Source organism: Giraffa tippelskirchi, chromosome X (assembly GCF_054371585.1).
Source record: "Giraffa tippelskirchi isolate mGirTip1 chromosome X, T2T-mGirTip1v1.2.pri, whole genome shotgun sequence".
Taxonomy (NCBI): Eukaryota; Metazoa; Chordata; class Mammalia; order Artiodactyla; family Giraffidae; genus Giraffa; species Giraffa tippelskirchi.
The window spans coordinates 84,274,060-84,293,682 of NC_137289.1; the positions used below are offsets into that span (position 1 = coordinate 84,274,060).

Genomic DNA, 19,623 nt, shown 5'->3' on the forward strand with positions numbered 1-19,623 from the left:
GGCTAGAAGTCCAAGATCAAGGTGCTGGCATATTTGGTTTTTCCTGAGACTTCTCTCTTTACCTTGCAGATGGCTGCCTTCTTGTTGTATCTGCACATGATCTTTGCTCTGTACTCATGTGCCCCTAGTGTCTCTTTGTATGTCCAAATTTTCTCCTCTTATAAGGGCACCAGTCATACTGGATTTGGGCTCACCCTAGCCACTTCATTTTAACTTAATCACCTCTTTGAAGATGCAACTCCAAATACATTCTGAGGTATTTAGGAGTTAGGGTTCAACATATGAATTTGGAAGGGGAAACACTTCAGCCCATAACATCTATGGTGTGCATTCTCCCTCACCATAACAAGTAATAAACCTAACTTGTTCAACTTTGGGTGTGTTCCTGGTACTTTCTAGGTGAAGGTCATTGACACAAATTAGAACTGGTAACTAAAAAGTGACTAATTCTGAAAGGAAAACTAGCATATGTGGTTAATACAGGTGAAAACAACGTGCTTTCCAACAACGGGAAAATAGCAATCCATTGTGGCCACTGAGATCCAGCCAATAGAGAGGTGGCATGGCATTTCACATGTTTAACCTTTTTGTTTGTTTTTGAGGGAAGAGGCCAAATCTTATTTTTCTTCACATTTACCCCAGTGCCTGAAAGACGCGAATATATTCTCACAGTGCCTGACAAATGCAAGATAAAGAAGATATTCTTTTTATTCTCAAGATACATATATGTACCTTCTTTGTGACTCAATTTTCTCATCTGTAAAATGGGAATAATAAAATTGTTTTTGTTGCGAGGCTTAAATAAAATAATTCATGTAAATTGCTTAGCATAGAATCTGGCACATATTAGGAACTCAATAATTATCAATTACTTGTAGATGAGCTATTATTTATGGATGAGTTTAACAGCTATAAAACGATAGGGAGAAAGGACAAGAGTGTTCCAAGCAGGTGGAATGGCAGAACCCAAGGCATGGAGATGAGGAATTGTAAAATGACTCCCTGTGCCCAGACACTACTTCTCAGTGAAGAAAGACTCGTGGAGAGTGCCTCAGACTAGAAAAGGTAACCCAGACCTTGTTGGCAATGGGATATCTAGAACATTTGTCTTTCCTGCTTTGCCAGGGAAAGGGAAACAGACCCTCCCAATCTGTGCTTTTCTGAAGAAGGATTGTGTGACAGGTCATAGAGGTTCTGCTGAGGGTGATGGTGAGAGTTGCATATATAAGGTCTCAAAGCCTGAACCTTGGCAGCAAAATGAGGTTGAAGCTGTGGCAGCAAATACACCTGAAATTGGGCCCTGCCAGGTAGGAGAAACTGTGCTTTGGTAAAGGCTTGCTGGAACAAGTGCACAGAAAGTAGCTTAGTTTTATACCTTCTGTTCTAGCACTTAACCTTTCCATCATTTGCCCTGGTTCTTAGTGGTGATGACTCAGGGGCTTAGGCCCCAACCTTACACTCAGGGTTCCAGGAGTGCTGAATGGTCCTTTCTACGTTGCTCTCCAGTTGCTTGCTTTTCCTGTTGGGTTCCCATGAATTCCGATGGTAAATGACCACCTAAGGGATTTCTCTAGGACAGCAGTCAGGTACATCCCATTTCCTTCCAGGCATATTCATGTTCCCTCCTCTTCTTCATTACAAAAAAAAAAAAAAAAAAAACAACCCACAAAACAAAACAAACAAACAAACAAAACCCAGCCATCTCCAGTTCTCTGGAAAATGGCCCTCCATCCAGCCCTTCTAACACAACTCACCCTCCTGAGGGCCTAGACTCTGAAGTTAAGGGTAGGTAGAGGTTGAATGGTTAGACGCTTGGTGGGAGAAGCGTCTCCTTTGAACATTGAAATATTCTTCCCCAAACTTCAGAGCGCCCTCTCTGCACACATAACTACCCTAAAAGGCGTGTGAGAGTGATGTCCAGCTGCGTGTCTGGCGGGGAAGAACGCGCCACTGGCGCGGTGGACTGGACTGGCTGCGAGAATGAAAGTGGGGGGCGGGGTGGGGGTGGGGAAGGGGGTGCGCGCCCTTTATGACAGGTGGCCGCGCAGTGCGCGCTCCCGGGAGCCTGAAGGGAGGGAGGGACAGACGGACAAAGTGGGAGGGGGCACATGGGAAGGGACTGTAGAGAGGGTAAAGAGAGCGCGGGAGGAAAAAGGAGGGCTGTGGAAGGGAAGGGAGGTAGATGGGGGAACGGGTCCAGCAAGAAGAGCCGTGTTGGAGGAAACAATGGCAGGGGCAATAGCGATGGTGGCAGCCGAGGCAATCCCACTCTGGGCACCTTTCTGAATGGGCAGAGGCAGCTCACGGAGAAGAGGAGACCAGGCAGCGCCCGCAGAGGCTCTGAGAAAAGCGGCGAGGGAGGAGAAGGGGGAGGAGGAGGAGGTGGAGAAAGTGAGGAGGGGGGGAGGAGGAGTGGGGAAGAGGCAGGGGGAGAACCCGGGAAGGAAAACCAGTAGCATCAGCAGCAGCAGCAGCAGCAGCCGCCGCCACAGCAGTGGCAGTAGCGACAGTAGCAGCATTTAGCAATAGCTTTAACAGCGATAGCGGCAGTAGCAGCCGCCCTCCTCTCTCCCCTCCTGCGGACGGCCGCAGCCACGGCACTCAGCAGGCTCCAGCGCCGCGCGCGCAGCCCACTGGTGAGATAGCCCCGGCCGGAGCAGGCGGCGGTGCACTAGAAGAGCGGACCCCAGGAGCAGCCGGCGGCCACTGAGGCGCTGAGTTTTAGGGCCATAACCAGACAGCTCTGAAGCCATCCAGCACCGCCGCGGCGGCGGCGCCTGAGGGAGAGAGGCGCGTCCACCTGGCGGGCCCGGCGCATGGAGCTGAGGCAGAGGCGGCGGCGGCGGCGGCAGCAGTAGCAACAGCGGCGGCGGGGACAGCTTGAACAGCTGCGGCGACGGCAGCAGCCCAGCCTTGACTGCGGCCGCGCTAGCCCCAGCGCCAGCTGCCTGAGTCCGCCGGCGACGCGTGTCTCCGGAGTCGGCCTGGGAGGTGAGTACAAGCGCTGCCATCCAGCCCCCGGCCTTCTCGCCGGCTTCCCCGTTGACGCGGGGTGGCGGCGGCAGGGGGTGGAACGCATTGGGGGAAGCCGAGCGAGAAGAGGAAGAAGGGGAAACAGAAGGGAGGACGTCTGTGTGAGAATGGCGTGCGTGTGTCTGTCTGTATATGAGGGAGTGAGGCCGCGAGGGCGAGAGATCCCGGTTAGTCCCGACAGGCACTGCAATCTAGGAAAGGCCTGTGTGCTTGCGCCGGGGGAGGGGGTGGCGGCGAGGGGGAGGGGAAGCGAGCGGGCCGGAGCCACAGCGCTCAGAGCGGGGCGGCGGGGACCAGCTGAGTGCCGCCTCCTTGCGGGCCGGCGCCGGGGAGATCCTGGCTGGGGAACGGGCACTAACATTGCACTCTCCGGTGTCAGCGGGCAAACCCACGAGGCGGCCGCGATCAGGAGTCAGGGCCAAAGGTGCGAAGCGCCGTCGCCGACACCTTCCGTGCCCGCTGGGCTGCACTGGCGACCACAGAGCGCCACTGAACACTCGCCAACGAACCAAGGCCGTGGGCAGATCTAAGTTGGGAGCCCTGTAGAGCCCCACGCGGCATGTCACCTTTGCGTAATTGGCCCATTGCCCCTTCCCGCTCTCGGTGGCAGTCGAATCGACGCTTTCCTGCGTGGCTTCTGGCGCTTCACTCTGCCGCGCCCGGCAGCACACGGCCGCTCCGCTCTCTCACACCCGGTGGGGCGGGGAGGCCTCGAGCCCACACGGGGAGCCGGGCCAGGCTCTGGGAAAGTGTGGAAAACGCGCCGCTGAGTTGGCGCCGTTCTGCTGAGGAATCCAATGGTTTCAGCATGACTGCTTCTGTCTGATCCATGATGGACCGAATAACCCGCCCAAGGTTTTCTGTCTTTTTTCTAAGTGAAAAAAAAATGGCATCCCCATTTCGACACCAACACATTTGATTTTCTTCGAGCTTCTGTTTGCATTTTGGAATAAGTGGGTTTGGTATTTTGCTTCTGGGTTTCGGCTCCCAGCATATTGTTGAATTCTGTGCACAGCAATATACTTAGCTCTGTGGCCTTTTCCTAGCATTCCATTTTCTACACTGTTATCTGCAAAGACATGATTTGTGTGTAGGCCTCCCAGGGCTGTTTTTAAAAAGCATCTAAAACACTTTACCCTGGGATTTGAATATCTCTTCTGTTGTTTCTGATCGTGGAGAAGAGTGTGCTGATAGTTGCTGAGATATTTTGCTTGGTGAGAAAATGTGCTCCAGTGGTCTTCTCTGAACTATAGAGACCATTTGGGTTTCGAGGGATGAATCTCTCTTACATCTTTTACACATAGGTTAACATGACCAAACGTTTTACTTACAGCCATGAAATTGTCATGGCTGAGGAGAATTTATACTTATTTAAAATATATTTTTAGAAGGTAACAAAAAAGCCCTAAGTAACTGTCATTTTACATATTAACTGGGAAACCGGCTAATCAAATAAAACTGGCTGAGTGTCTGAAACTCTATCCCAGTGAAATATGTGGCTGTGAATATAATTAACCATCTGTCTAGTGAGCAATTTAAATTTGGGCTGGTACATTTTTATTACAGTGTCTAATTTCTGGAAGACTTGTACATTTTATCCAACAGTAACAACAAAAACGTATTTGCTTACTAGGTCAGAGATTCACTTGTGTGATGGTGGGATTTCCCTTCCTCCCTCCCACACCTCATCTTTACTAGTCCCCACACTTCTTGACCTGGGAGGTCAAAACAAGCCTCTTGCCTTTGCAGATGGCATATTTACAGTAGAGGAACTCAAACTAGGCATGGCAGCTAGTGATTAAACATTTTTGTTTCTTGGAAATTCCTTCTAATATTTCACCTCCCACAGAACCTAGATAAACTGAATGCATTTGAGTTGAAAAAATATAATTCTTTCTGCACATGTATTCAGATGGAGAAAGGTGATTCAACAAAATTTGTTTTGAAATTTGATTCCATTTACTTTCTCTTATTTTAGTTATCCACCTAGCTCTCCCATTGCTGTTCCAACTGCTTTTCCACACCCCACAGACACACACCCTCAACACACACAATCATACTTTTGTCCTTATAGCCAGTTTTTTAGGTTATTAATATTCAGATCTGTGATTTTAGCAGAATGTTGAGAAACTGCATTTTTTCTGGAAATCAAAAGTGTAAAATAGCATAACATGAAAAAGCATTATACATATTTTTAAAATGTTCCCTATGATGTGATTTTAACCAGAATTTATTACAAGGGGAAAAAGAAATAGATTTTGGATGGAGATGAAATGGCCCTGGAAGATGAGATTTCAGAGACCTCCACCAAATAGCTGTTGTTAACATAATGTAACATAACATTACATAATTAAAATGAACCATGGATTGATTGTGCAGTGGGCTAGAGAAAGTCATTTAAAGGAAAATGCTTTTAAAACAAATATTTGGCTAAATAACAGCTCTGATAAATGGGTAACAATTATGTAAGCACATGGTAGAATCCGACATATGTCAAGTCTTTTAAATAAATCAACCTGTTCAGTGAATAAATATTCGATGCATCAATGCTTTTTGAAACACACACACACAAGCAAACCTATTACACCTTGTTGCCAAAGTCAAACAAGTACAGCACACTGCTGCTTTCTCTCCGTTTTATTCAGTCTGACTCTCTTCCCTTTTTCTTTTTTTCACAATTGTCTGATTACCTGTAAACTACTCAGTGAACAGAGACAGATAAAGATGTGGCAGTGTTGCTTGTGTTTAGGAGGTGAGAGAAGAGACATGAAAAAAAGTGATAAGGGCTGGATTTTAAACATATATGCTCATGACTTTCTGACACAATCACTGGTAGAGATCCCAGTTGCACAGAAGAATTTGCTTAGGAGAGGTACCAGCCTAACCAAAGAACCATTGATTGCAGTTTCTGTGTTCTTAAGTCCAGTTCTAGTGAATACTTTGTTTTTCTCCAAACCCTTAGTAAAGGGATAAAAGGAGATTCTAATTGGCCTTTGATTCTGTTATATTATCTTTAAACTTATTTATCTGGTGGCACATATATGGTTTAGGTGTTCCTTCTTGCAGTAAGCAAAAGGAGAGAAGAACCAAACTAGATGATAGGGAAGGGAAATGATATACTAAGGAATAGGTCATCTGGCTTTCCTACTTTTCCTATTGTAAAAACTTCAGAGTTGGACATTTTAATTTCTTTTCTTCCCCATTGCCTCCTCTGAAAAGTTTCCCATCAGCTAGCTCCCTAATTGACAATTTCTCAACCAGAAAACACCTTTTCAAACCCAATGTCATATGGTTAGACACAAGGAACTTGGTTGGGTTCTTCATGCCACTTCTCCAGGGCTGCTTGGAAACAAAACAAAGGGAACTGGACAAAACAGTATCACTCGAAGCTACCTTTAACCTCAGACCTTTTCTCTCTCCCAGAAAATTTCATTTTAGACAGAGGTGAACTTTCCTCTCTTCTCAAACAACACTGTCCTTGTGCCACAGTAGCACATTAAATGTTGGGGAATGTGGTCTGGGGTGGGGTCAACCAGGAAAGTGGAGTGTGGGAGGAAGCTGCCTTTTACTGATGGTAAGGCCTTTTCTGGGCCAACTGCACTTGAGGGTGAGGCCAGTCCCTCATTGCCTACTGTGGTTTGCAGGCCTCTGCTAAGGAATGTGTTCCTTTTGGTCTCATTTTCTATAGATAAGCACTGTGGCTCAATGTCTTTCCCTCTCTTGTTCTCCAGTAGAAAAAGGACTGATGTCTTCAGGATCAACTACTACGAACATAATTTTAATTTTTCTAAAAGGAACTTCATAAGTCATTTCTCCATCTTCAGTAGGGTGATTTTGACATAGTTAATGATTTACGATTTTCTCAAACACCCCAAAATCCCATTTAAAAGTTATACCTCTCTCCCTCAATAGCCCATCTTAAGTTTTATGTGGCTAGCCTAAGCAAGAAGTTGCTCCTAATGTTTAACCTGGGGAGGTTTAGAGGTTAGAGAACAAGATTATACTGTGGGCATGACTACTAGAGTAGTGTTAAGCCATCCTCTATTGACAACAAGGAATAGAGATTCATTTTGTTGAGGGTAAGTTAAAGCATTTCTTCCATGGAAGATTGTAAGTAGGGTGGCCATATGTTGTGGATTATACCTGGTTGTCCCAGCATACTTATTTTACTCTCAAGTGTTCCATTTTGGACAAAAAGTTTCTATGGTCACCCTAACTATAGGTCACTTTTAAATCAAATGTGCTTCTTGGTTTGGGGAGGTGGTTATATTTGTAAAATCTGAATGAGCTTTGAAAATGTCATAATCCCTTAACTAGTTCAGTCTGTCTTTTTCCTAGCTAAGAAGTCTTTCTGGAGGATAAGAATACAAGAAATGATTCAAGCTTTGGGCTTGATGGAGTTAGATTATTGGATCTAAAGATATCCCTCCAAAATGCATTTGTGCGTCTACATACACACACATGCACACACAAACAGGTGTTGTCTGCTCACTGGAGAGTGACTGTTCTTTCATGAAAGACTGGTAATAGTTTATAGGCTTAAAGCATATCAGAAGGCATTTGGGTTTAGAAAGATCATCCTGACCATAGTATGAATAGTTGTAAGACAAAAAAGAGTGGTAGCAACTGAAATGTGAATTATTCTTTTCTAAATATTTATTTATTTAGCCCTCCCTGTAGCATGTAGCATCTTAGTTCCCTGACCAGGGATCGAATCCAGGGCCCTGCAGTGAAATTATGAAATTCCCTGAATTCTTCTTTTAAAAAACATTTTTTTTTTTAGTTGGAGTATAGTTGATTTACAGTGCTGTGTTAGTTTCTTTTTAGAACATGTTTTGAGAAGTTCACAGGTACTTCTGTGTCCAGAATAGTTTGCCAAATATTGGTTTTGCCAAATATACAAATATATGAATGAAATATATATATACATATTACATATATTATGTATATTTCCATTTGTTTTTTCTGTAATGGACAAGATGACTTTTTAAACTGCCTTCCAGTCTTAAGTATCTGTGATTGGTTTTCATTGATCTAGGGCCAGAGTCAAAAGAGACTATAGCCCGCAGGCCAAATCTGGCCTGCTATGGAAAAGAAACAATGTAGACGAGAAGAAAATGTGAAGTCATTTAGAGTTGCTTTTGCAGATGTTTTCAAGCTTTCCCTTCATAATTGAGCTTTACTTAGGCCACTGTCAAAATGAGTCCACATTTCCTGAACACATACCTATCAGCTGATATCTAGGGCTTGGGAGACTGTCCAGAACCTGGTGAGGTGGCAGGAGGATGATCCCAAAGGTGAAATCCACATGTGAATTTGAGTTGAAATGTCAATAATGATCTTTTCTTTCCTGTCTATTGCAGTAACTTAAATTTTGTGGTGCTAATGAATTCTTCCCATCTTCCTTTCCAATATTTGCCATGTCACTCCAGGCATCCATGTGATTTATTAACCCAGAGACCAGGTCTCTGCAACTTGCTTAAACAGAGACCCTCTGTCTCTTTATTTACTAAGTTACTAGAACACATTCTAAAGAAGAGTTTTACTAAGTAGGGGAGTAGAAAAAATGGGCCATCACTGTCTAGCTCAGTGGTTCCTACCCTTTTTTTTTTTTGCATGAACTCTTATGAAAATTTGATGAATGCCAAGGATACTCTCTTCAGAATTGTGCTGATTTAAGGATATGACAGTTTCATGCGTTTTCAGGAAGTCCAACCATACATTGTGAGTTAAAAACCTCTGCACTAGCCTTTGCCCAGTTGTTACAAGAATTCCTGTCGCATGACTGTCATCGTCAAGGTAACTTGAAAGGGAAGACATGAAGACGACTTTTTCAAAAAAGCCTGTTATTAGTATACTTGTGGTTTACATCTCTCAGCTACCATTATAAGCATTTTTTTGATTAGCCTTCACAGGCATTCTTTTTATTATGAAAGAGCCACTTAGTACTCATTCTGCTGTTGCTGTTCTCACCAAAGCCAAGTCAGGGCTAGTTTCTCCAAATCTTTGACTTGTTAACTTTCAGATTTTGTTCAACACTCAACCTCTGCAAGTTCATTATTAATATATAAAATACATTACATAAAAGCTCATTCACACTTACTTGCCTCCATTGCTCTCTCTTCAGTTCTCTATCTCTATATATTTCTCTTAGCCAAAGAGAAATTTTGTCTTGACAAAAATAGGAAACTCTTGCTAGCACTGATTGTTAAGTATGTTGATGGAGCCAGAGAGGGAGGTGGTGTCCAGATGTCATAAGGACCCTTGGGACTCATGGGCCTTTTGCAATGTTAGCCATCCTGGAAATCTAACATCGTATATTAAAGGCAATGCTCCTTAACCTCTGCAAGCATGCCACATATGAGCTATGCAATTGCAATGGTAAGAATATATGCTATTCCTATCTATGAATAAATATTTCTTGCCTATCCCTTTGTTTCTATTCTTAGCAGTTTGGAGAATGGCAGAGTATGAGGACTAATGGAACTCTAAATCTGAAAGGACCCATTAATGATCATTTCTAATTCGATTCAGCAAACATTTAGAGCATCTACTATGTGCTAAGCACTAGGATACTGAGGAAGAGAAAAGAGTGAAACAGATTCTCCTGTCTTATAAAAGTTTAGCTTGTTTCTGCTGAGTTTTTTTTTTTTTTTACCAACTTTATTCAGTTCAGTTCAGATCAGTCGCTCAGTCGTGTACAACTCTTTGCGACCCATGAACTGCAGCATGCTAGGCCTCCCTGTCCAACACCAACTCTCGGAGCCCACCCAAAATCATGCCCATTGAGTCGGTGAGGCCATCCAACCATCTCATCCTCTGTCGTCCCCTTCTCCCCCTGCCCTCAATCTTTCCCAGTATCAGGGTCTTTTCAAATGAGTCAGTTCTTCACATCAGATGGCCAAAGTATTGGAGTTTCAGCTTCAGCATCAGTCCTTCCAATGAACACCCAGGACTGATCTCCTTTAGGACGGACTGGTTGGATCTCCGTGCAGTCCAAGGGACTCTCAAGAGTCTTCTCCAACACCACAGTTAAAAAGCATCAATTCTTCAGCACTCAGCTTCTTTACAGTCCAACTCTCACATCCATACATGACCACTGGAAAAACCATAGCCTTGACTAGACAGACCTTTGTTGGCAAAGTAATGTCTCTGCTTTTTAATATGCTGTCTAGGTTGGTCATAACTTTCCTTCTAAGGAGTAAGGTTCTTTTAATTTCATGGCTGCAATCACCATCTGCAGTGATTTTGGAGCCCCCAAAAGTAAACTCAGCCACTGTTTCCCCATCTATTTCCCAGGAAGTGATGGAACCAGATGCCATGATCTTAGTTTTCTGAATGTTGAGCTTTAAGCCAACTTTTTCACTCTCCTCTTTCACTTTCATCAAGAAGCTCTTTAGTTCTTCTTCACTTTCTGCCATAAGGGTGGTGTCATCTGCATATCTGAGCTTATTGATATTGCTGCCAGCAATCTTGTTCCAGCTTGTGCTTCTTCCAGCCCAGCGTTTCTCGTGATGTACTCTGCATAGAAGTTAAATAAGCAGGGTGACAATATACAGCCTTGACGTACTCCGTTTCCTATTTGGAACCAGTCTGTTGTTCCATGTCCAGTTCTAACTGTTGCTTCCTGACCTGCATACAGGTTTTTCAAGAGGCAGGTCAGGTGGCCTGGTATTCTGAACTCTTTCAGAATTTTCCAGAGTTTATTGTGATCCACACAGTCAAAGGCTTTGGCATAGTCAATAAAGGAGAAATAGATGTTTTTCTGGAACTCTCTTGCTTTTTCGATGATCCAGAGGATGTTGGCAATTTGATCTCTGGTTCCTCTGCCTTTTCTAAAACCAGCGGAACATCTGGAAGTTCACAGTTCATGTATTGTTGAAGCCTGGCTTGGAGAATTTTGAGCATTACTTTACTAGCATGTGAGATGAGTGCAATTGAGCATTCTTTTTCATTGCCTTTCTTTGGGATTGGAGTGAAAACTGACCTTTTCCAGTCCTGTGGCCACTGCTGAGTTTTCCAAATTTGCTGACATATTGAGTGCAGCACTTTCACAGCATCATCTTCGAGGGTTTCAAGTAGCTCAACTGGAATTCCATCACCTCCACTAGCTTTGTTCGTAGTGATGCTTCCTAAGGCCCACTTGACTTTACATTCCAGGATGTCTGGCTCTAGGTTAGTGATCACACCATTGGGGTTAACTGGGTCATAAAGATCTTTTTTGTACAGTTCTTCTGTGTATTCTTGCCACCTCTTCTTAATATCTTCTGCTTCTGTCAGGTCCATACCATTTCTGTTCTTTATTGAGCCCATCTTTGCATGAAATGTTCCCTTGGTATCTCTAATTTTCTTGAAGAGATCTCTAGTCTTTCCCACCCTATTGTTTTCCTCTATTTATTTGCATCGATTGCTGAGAAAGGCTTTCTTATCTCTTCTTGCTATTCTTTGGAACTCTGCATTCAGATAGGAATATGTTTCCTTTTCTCCTTTGCTTTTTGCTTCTCTTCTTTTCACAGGTATTTGTAAGGCCTCCTCAGACAGCCATTTTGCTTTTTTGCATTTCTTTTTCCTGGGGATGGTCTTGATCCCTATCTCCTGTACAATGTCACGAACCTCTGTCCATAGTTCATTAGGCACTCTGTCTATCAGATCCAGTCCCTTAAATCTGTCACTTCCACTGTATAATCATAAAGGATTTGATTTAGGTCATACCTGAATGGTCTAGTGGTTTCCCCCACTTTCTTCAGTTTAAGTCTGAATTTGACAATAAGGAGTTCATGATCTGAGCCACAGTCAGCTCCTGGTCTTGTTTTTGCTGACTGTATAGAGCTTCTCCATCTTTGGCTGCAAAGAATATAATCAATCTGATTTCAGTGTCGACCATCTGGTGATGTCCATGTGTAGAGTCATCTCTTGTGTTGTTGGAAGAGGGTGTTTACTATGACCAGTGCATTCTGTTGGCAAAGCTTGGCAAGGCCAAATTTGCCTGTTACTCCAGGTGTTTCCTGACTTCCTAGTTTTGCATTCCCGTCTCTTCTAATGAAATGGACATCTTTTTTGGGTGTTCTAAAAAGTCTTGTAGGTCTTCATAGAACCGTTCACCTTCAGCTTCTTCAGCATTACTGCTTGGGGCATAGACTTGGATTACTGTGATATTGAATGGTTTGCCTTGGAAACGAACAGAGATCATTCTGTCGTTTTTGAGATTGCATCCAAGTACTGCATTTCAGACTCTTGTTTGGCTATGACGGCTACTCCATTTCTTCTAAGGGATTCCTGCCGACAGTAGTAGATAAAATGGTCATCTGAGTTCAATTCACCCATTCCAGTCCATTTTAATTCTCTGATTCCTATAATGTCAACGTTCACTCTTGCCATCTCTTGTTTGACTACTTCCAATTTGCCTTGATTCATGGACCTAACATGCCAGGTTCCTATGCAATATTGCCCTTGAGAGCATCGGACCTTGCTTCTATCACCAGTCACATCCACAACCAGATGTTGTTTTTGCTCTGGCACCATCCCTTCATTCTTTGTTAAGTTATTTCTCTACTGATCTCCAGTATCATATTGGGCACCTACCCACCTGGGGAGTTCATCTTTCAGTGTCCTATCTTTTTGCCTTTTCATGCTGTTCATGGGGTTCTCAAGACAAGAATACTGAAGTGGTTTGCCATTCCCTTCTCCAGTGGACCACATTCTGTCAGACCTCTCCACCATGACCTGTCTGTCTTGGGTGGCCCCACATGGCATTGCCTAGTTTCATTGAGTTAGACAAGGCTGTGGTCCATGTGATCAGATTGGCTAGTTGTCCATGATTGTGCTTTCCGTCTGTGTGCCCTCTGATGCCCTCTCTCAGCGCCTACCGTCTTACTTGGGTTTCTCTTACCTTGGACATGGGCTGTCTCTTCACGGCTGCTCCAGGAAAGTGAAGCTGCCGCCCCTGACCTTGGACGTGGGATATCTCCCAACTGCCGCTAGCTGCTCCTGCACCGCAGTCGCTTCTCACCTCTCTACCGATCACTCCTCCTGTGCCGCCCAACTTTATTAACCCCATCCTTTTTCGAATTTAATGCATTTTTCCTATGATTTCTACAGTCCCCCTGTTTGAAAATAAGTATAAATGCCCTCTTTACTAACCCAGGAGGAAATTCCCTGACAAACAGTTAACCTCTAGCTAAACTGAAACAAGATTTCCAGCCTCCATGGCACAAATGCTTCTGTTCTTATGTTTGCGTTGGCTTAGCAGGCCCCACTTCATAAGGAGTAGCATGTTTCTTTTCCCTGCAATTCTGAGGCAAGATTTCTATTATTGATATCATTGGTGATGTGGAATTGCAGATTGCATTAGCCCTGGTATATTGACCATTGACTCAGGATTACAGTCCTTAGTTATAGACTTCTGACTAATGAATTGAATGTTCTCTGCAAAAAGCCACCTTTGAGTGGGTTAGTTTTTAACTCCTAGTTGGTGATTGTATTATTTTCCTGTAGCTACTGTAACAAATTACCAAAAACTCAGTGGTTTAAAACAACATAAATAAATAATAAATTTATTATCTTACAATTCTAGAGGTCAAGAATCTGAAATAGGTCTCACTGGGCTAAAATTAAGTTATGAGCAGGGCTGTATTCCTTTCTGAAGGCTGTAAGGGAGACTCCATTTCCTTGTCTTTTCCAGCTTCTAGATTCTGCCTGCATTTCTTGGTTCATGACTTCCCTACATTCTCAAAGTCAGCAACAGTGGATTGAGTCCTTACATTGCATCACTTCAATCTTGCTTCCATTGTCACGTCTCCTTCTCTGACAGCTCACTCTCCTGCCTCCCTCTTCTACTTTTAAAGACCTTGGTAATTACATTGAGTCTACTTGGATGAATAGCGCAGGATTATTTCCCCATCTCAAGGTTAGTTGATTTGCAAACTTAATTCCATCTGCAATTAATTCCCCTGTGCCATATAACCTGACATATTCAGAGGTTATAGTAGAGACAGTGACTTGATTTTTTTTCTTTCCGTTTTGAAATAATAGATTCACAGGAAGTTTCAAGGACAGAGAGGTCCTATGTACCTTTCACCTAGTTCTGCCAATAGTTCAATCTTACCTAACTATAGTATAAGACCAAAACCTTGAACTTGATGTTAGAACAACAGGTTTGTTTAGTTCTATGTCATTTTATTACATGTGTAGATTTGTGTACCACTAACACAATCAAGATGAAGTACTATTCCATCACCCAAAAAGATCTGTCTTGTGCTACCTATTTTTTTTGTTTTTTTTACAGTCACATTCACCCCCTCACGCCTTCCATCCCTAAGCCCTGGCACTAATATTTTTTTAAAAAATGAATCTATAGTTGTGTCATTTCAAAAATGATAGAGTCATGGAATATGTGACCTTTTCAGGTTTGCTTTTTTCACTCAGTATAATGCCCTTGAGATCTAAGTTGTCTTGCGTATAAATAGTAAATTTCTTTATACTGTTAAGCAGTATTCCATGGTATGTATATATTGCTGTTTGTTTACCCATTTACCTGTTAGGAACATTTTAGTTGTGCCCAGTTTTGGGCTCTTGCAAAGAAAGCTGTACAGGTTGCATGTGTGTGTACTCAGTCACTCAGTTGTGTCCAACTCTGTGACTCCATAGACTACAGCCCACCAGTCTCTCTGTCCATGGGATTCTTCATGCATAAATATTGGTAAATACTGGAGTGGGTTGCCATTTCCTTCTCCAAGGGATCTTCCCGACCCAGGGATCAAATCTGGGTCTCCTTTGTTTCCTGCATTGGCAGGTGGATTCTTTACCACTGAGCTACCTTGAAACCTGTTTGTTTAACCATTTACCTGAGGAACATTTTGGTTGTGTCCAGTTTTTGGCTATTACAAAGAAAGCTGTACAGGTTAGTATAAAGTTTTTTTGTATGAACATGTTTTCATTTCTCTGGGGAAAATGCCCAAGGCTGTGATTACTAGGTCATATGGTAAGTGTATGTTTAGTTTTTTAAGAAACTGCGACACTATTTTCCAGAATTCCTGTACGTAACTTATCACAGTCTACTAGTATCAACATTTCACCTGCTTAAATAAACCTTACCTCCTTTTAAGTCCTTGTATCCTCCCTCACTGATACTATTATAGTCCTAGATATTTCCTTTATATATATTTAGAGCTACATCAGACAGTGTCGTGATTTTTGCTTCAATTGTCAAACATAATTGCGAGAACTCAACAGGAGAAGCAAAGTCAATTGTATTTACTCTTACGTTTACTCTTTCTGTTGTCCCATCTTACTTCTTGAGGTTTCAAGATTCCTTCTTTTATATTTTTCTTTCTGTTTAGAGACCTTCCTTTAGTCATTCTTTTAGTGCAGGTTTGTTAGCAACACATTCTCTTGGTTTTCCTTCATCTTAGATTTCTTGATTTCCCCTGTGTTCCTGTGTTTCACTGCATATACTCTTAGCTTCCTGAATCTGTAGGTTTATGTCTTTTGCCAAGTTTGGGAAGTTTTCAGCCATTATTTGTTTGAATACTTTTTCTGTCCTCCTTTCTTTATCCCATTGTTGCAGGCCTCCTCTAATGATAGGAAAGTTAGATATTTCTTTATAGTCCCACAGAGACCCTGTTCATTATTTTTCAATTTGAGTTTCTTTGTTGTTCAGATTGCATAATTTCTATCATTTGGTCTTCAAGTTAGCTAATTCTTTCCTTAGTCCTCTTCATTATATTTTAGAGCCCATATATTGATATTTTTAAAAATTTTCATTATTGTATTTTTAATTTCTAAAAATTTTAATTGGTCATTAAGCATGTATCTTATATTTCTTTGCTGAGACTTTGTATTTTTCATTTGTTTTAAGAGTATTTGTAGTTTATTACCAAAGCATTTTTATCATGGCTGTTTTAAAATCATTGCTAGTTAATTCTAATATCGCTGTCATCTTAGCTTCGACATCTATTTATTTCCTGTTTTCATTCAGCTTGAAATATTTCTGGTTCTTGGTATGACAAGTGATTTTTAATAGAAACCTGTACATTTTTGTATTACATTATGAGACTCAGGATCTTATTCAAACCTTCTGTTTTAGCTAGCTTTTTCTGACATTGCTTCAGCAGGGGAAGGGAGTGTAATGTCTTTGTTACTGACAGGTTGAAGTGGTAGTTCAGGTCCCCCCCTCAGCCTCTGTTGACATTTGGAGGCAGGGCTTCTCATTACTTCTGACGAGGGGTTGGAATTCAGTCACATTTCAAGTGCTTAATAAGCATATGTGGTTAGTGGCTACCATATTGAACAATACATATATAGATGGCTGTCATAGGAAGACCAGAGGTGAGGAAGGAAGACTGGTCCTATAAGAACTGAGGTTTGGTGTGAGATACTGTGGCATAGGTAGAATACAACAAGGACCTAGTTATTGGATTTGAGGTCTGTGGCTGGGTTTGTTTCCAAAGCCTATGGTGCTATGAATACTACAAAGATACGTGTACAAGGAACTCAACTGGACATTATCAACATAGTAGAGTTGATAGATGGAGAAGGCAATGGCACCCCACTCCAGTACTCTTGCCTGGAAAATCCCATGAACGGAGGAGCCTGGTGGGCTGCCGTCTATGGGGTCGCACAGAGTCGGACACGACTGAAGCAATTTAGCAGCAGCAGCAGCAGAGTTGATAGATGGGGAAAGAGTGGAAACAGTGACTGACTATTTTCTTGGGCTCCAACATCACTGTGGATGGTGATTGCAGCCATGAAATTAAAAGACGCTTACTCCTTGGAAGGAAAGTTATGACCAACCTAGACAGCATATTAAAAAACAGAGACATTACTTTGTCAACAAAGGTCCGTATAGTCAAGGCTACGGTTTTTCCAGTAGCCATGTATGGATGTGAGCGTTGGACTGTGAATAAAGCTGAGTGCTGAAGAATTGATGTTTTTGAACTGTGGTGTTGGAGAAGATTTTTGAGAGTCCCTTGGACTACAAGGAGATCCAACCAGCCCATCCTAAAGGAGATCAGTCCTGGGTGTTCATTGGAAGGACTGATGTTGAAGCTGAAACTCCAATACTTTGGCCACCTGATGCGAAGAACTGACTCATTTGAAAAGACCCTGATGCTGGGAAAGATTGAGGGTGGGAGGAGAAGGGGACAACAGAGTATGAGATGGTTGGATGGCATCGCCAACTCAATGGACATGAGTTTGGGTAAACTCTGGGAGTTGGTGATGGACGGGGGGCCTGGCGTGCTGCAGTTCATGGGGTTGCAAAGAGTAGGACACAACTGAGTGACTGAAATGAACTGAACTGAGAGTTGATAGAAACTATACCAAGTATTAAATATGTTTCTTCCTCTCAATCTTTGTAAGAGAGGTGGAATAACATGTTGCAGATTCCTGTTGCACTTTATTTTGTTAAAGGGAATTTCTCTCCTATTGGGGAGAAGTTTGTTTATTCATAGCAACAAACTTCACCTCTATGACTGAAGTAACTGTTGATTGAGGAAATATTAACAGAAAAGAGTAGGTTATGAAAAAGGCATTCAGTTGATTTGTAGAATCTAGGGTTTATTTGGCATCTTGGTGACCCCCTGTGTCCTGATACTTGAGGCTTCCAGCATGCTTAGCCAGTTTGCATGGGGGCGGCATTTGTGAAAGGACTCTGTCCTTTACAGAGCTGTGTTGACTTGTTGGCACTTTTTTGTCCAAGGCCCAAAGAGTCAGTAGACCCTGTTACACAGCTTCTTTGTACACTGGCATAACTGTTGCCTTCTCAAGTCTCTCTTCGCTTAGATTTGTAGGAGTTTCCTTAACGTAGAGTCAGTGTTCTCAGTTTCCTCTTGGGGTAGTTCAGTAACATTTTCCCTTCTTGGATCTCTATATTTGTGAGTACATCTTCAGGTGTTTGTGTAGGGCTGCCTGTGTACTTCACATCTCAGTAAGAGAAGAGGTGTATCCATTGTCTATTTAATGTATGTTATATGTATAGTCTGTAAGTCACATTGCATTTTCCCATAACAAATCCTATATGTGTAAAGCTGTGGCCTTGGTATGTTAAGATGTTTCATAAATGACATAGTCAAATTCATTTGGCTAAATAAGTGAAAGAAAAGGGAATTATGCAGTGCTACAATGAGTTTTTTTCAGATTTATGTGGTTTGACTTAAAGCTAAACAAAAAGACAGTCATCTGAGGAAGAAACAGTTTGAAAGTTACGCTGTGAAGACAGAGAGGTAGGCATACTTGATAACACAAGATCAAGGTGTAGGTTGTAAATCCAGGACCATGGCTCACCTAGATCCTTCCATATGTGCATTTGTGGGGAAGAGGTGAGTATTCCTGGTCTGTTACTCAGACATATGGAAATAATACAGTAGGAGCAACCAGACTCCAAATTTGTCACTTTGTCTCTGAAGGAGGCTGCAAATACACCAGTTAATTTTGAAGACAGTGGTCACTAGTTAAGCAGAGGGGCCAGGATCAGGATATTGCTATATAGATCTGGGAAGAGAACCTAGAGTTAGCCTTCCTCGTCATTTATCTCACCCTTTTCCTATAAGCCACTGTTTTTTTTTTTTTTTTTGCTTTATTTCAATAATGCTTTTGTTGCTACATGTACATATATTTAGCACTTGAATAAATGGAAAAACCCATTTGTTTATTGTCCAGATAAGATGGTAATGTCATGATATCGCTGACCCTGATAACTCATGATTCATAAGGGACAAGTCACTTTTAGCCAACTACTGAAAGATGCTGAAAAGCAGTAGGTGGACTAATCTCTCCTTTTTGATTCTCACCTCTGCCATTCGACCCTCAGATATGACTTTTATATCTTCCAGTACTGAGCACCATTGGTTAATAGAGGCCTAAAGTGGATGCAGCTAATGCCAGGAACGGGGTTCTTTTATTTTCTGAAAAATCAGCTTATTAGACTTAAGAATCCAGAATTCTGAGTCACACAGCCAGGCCACATACTAGAGAGGAACACCCTCAAATTGCTCTTTTAAATGAAGAGCCATTTTGGCATAGTATGCACTGAAAGAAAAAGTATGATCCTAGGTATGCTTTTTATTTTGCCCTCTGTCCTTTGGTTTTCTTCAGCCTTTCTCTGATTTGCATGGCTCTGTTTTCACTCCCGAGATCCCTCTAGAAGGCCCTTTATAATGAACTTCTTCCTTCTCCATGTGTCCTACTTATGGCATGGAAATGCTGGATGTCACACGATGTAAGGCAGTATTGGCTACAGTGAGTTCAGAGGAGGACTCTGGGGCTACCAGTTGTTTCCAGCCTGTCAGATAGAAGGAATGCTCAAGCAGCTGGGATAGTTTGAGGTAGGAAAAGCAGCAGTGGATGATAGGGCAGAGAGCTGTTGTTTGCGCTTGTTGCTGAGATGGCCAGCTGAGAGAGACAGCTGTGTGTTCAGTGGTCCTGAGGAAATTAAAACTAAGATTGGTATGTCTTCATTCATGAGACAGTTATGTTAAGAGACCAAAGGCACTAAGGCTGCCAAAAATAACACCTTAGAATTCTATAGCCCCTCTCTTCTAGAGGATTCAAAGGGCTCCTATGTTTTATTTCATGTGACCTCACAAACAACCT

The 19,623-nt window shown here is 42.5% G+C and overlaps 1 protein-coding gene across 2 annotated transcripts in view; it reads left to right on the forward strand.

The window, feature by feature from the left end:
- Nucleotides 1-2,409: 2,409 nt before the first annotated feature.
- NEXMIF (neurite extension and migration factor) overlaps nt 2,410-19,623 on the forward strand; it is a 175,455-nt gene continuing 158,241 nt past the window's right edge. The window contains exon 1 of one of the 2 annotated variants that reach the window (XM_081566915.1): nt 2,410-2,991. The gene's annotated coding sequence lies outside the window, so the exon portion shown is untranslated. The remainder of the gene's footprint in view (nt 2,992-19,623) is intronic. The other variant, XM_081566914.1, reaches the window with a different exon arrangement.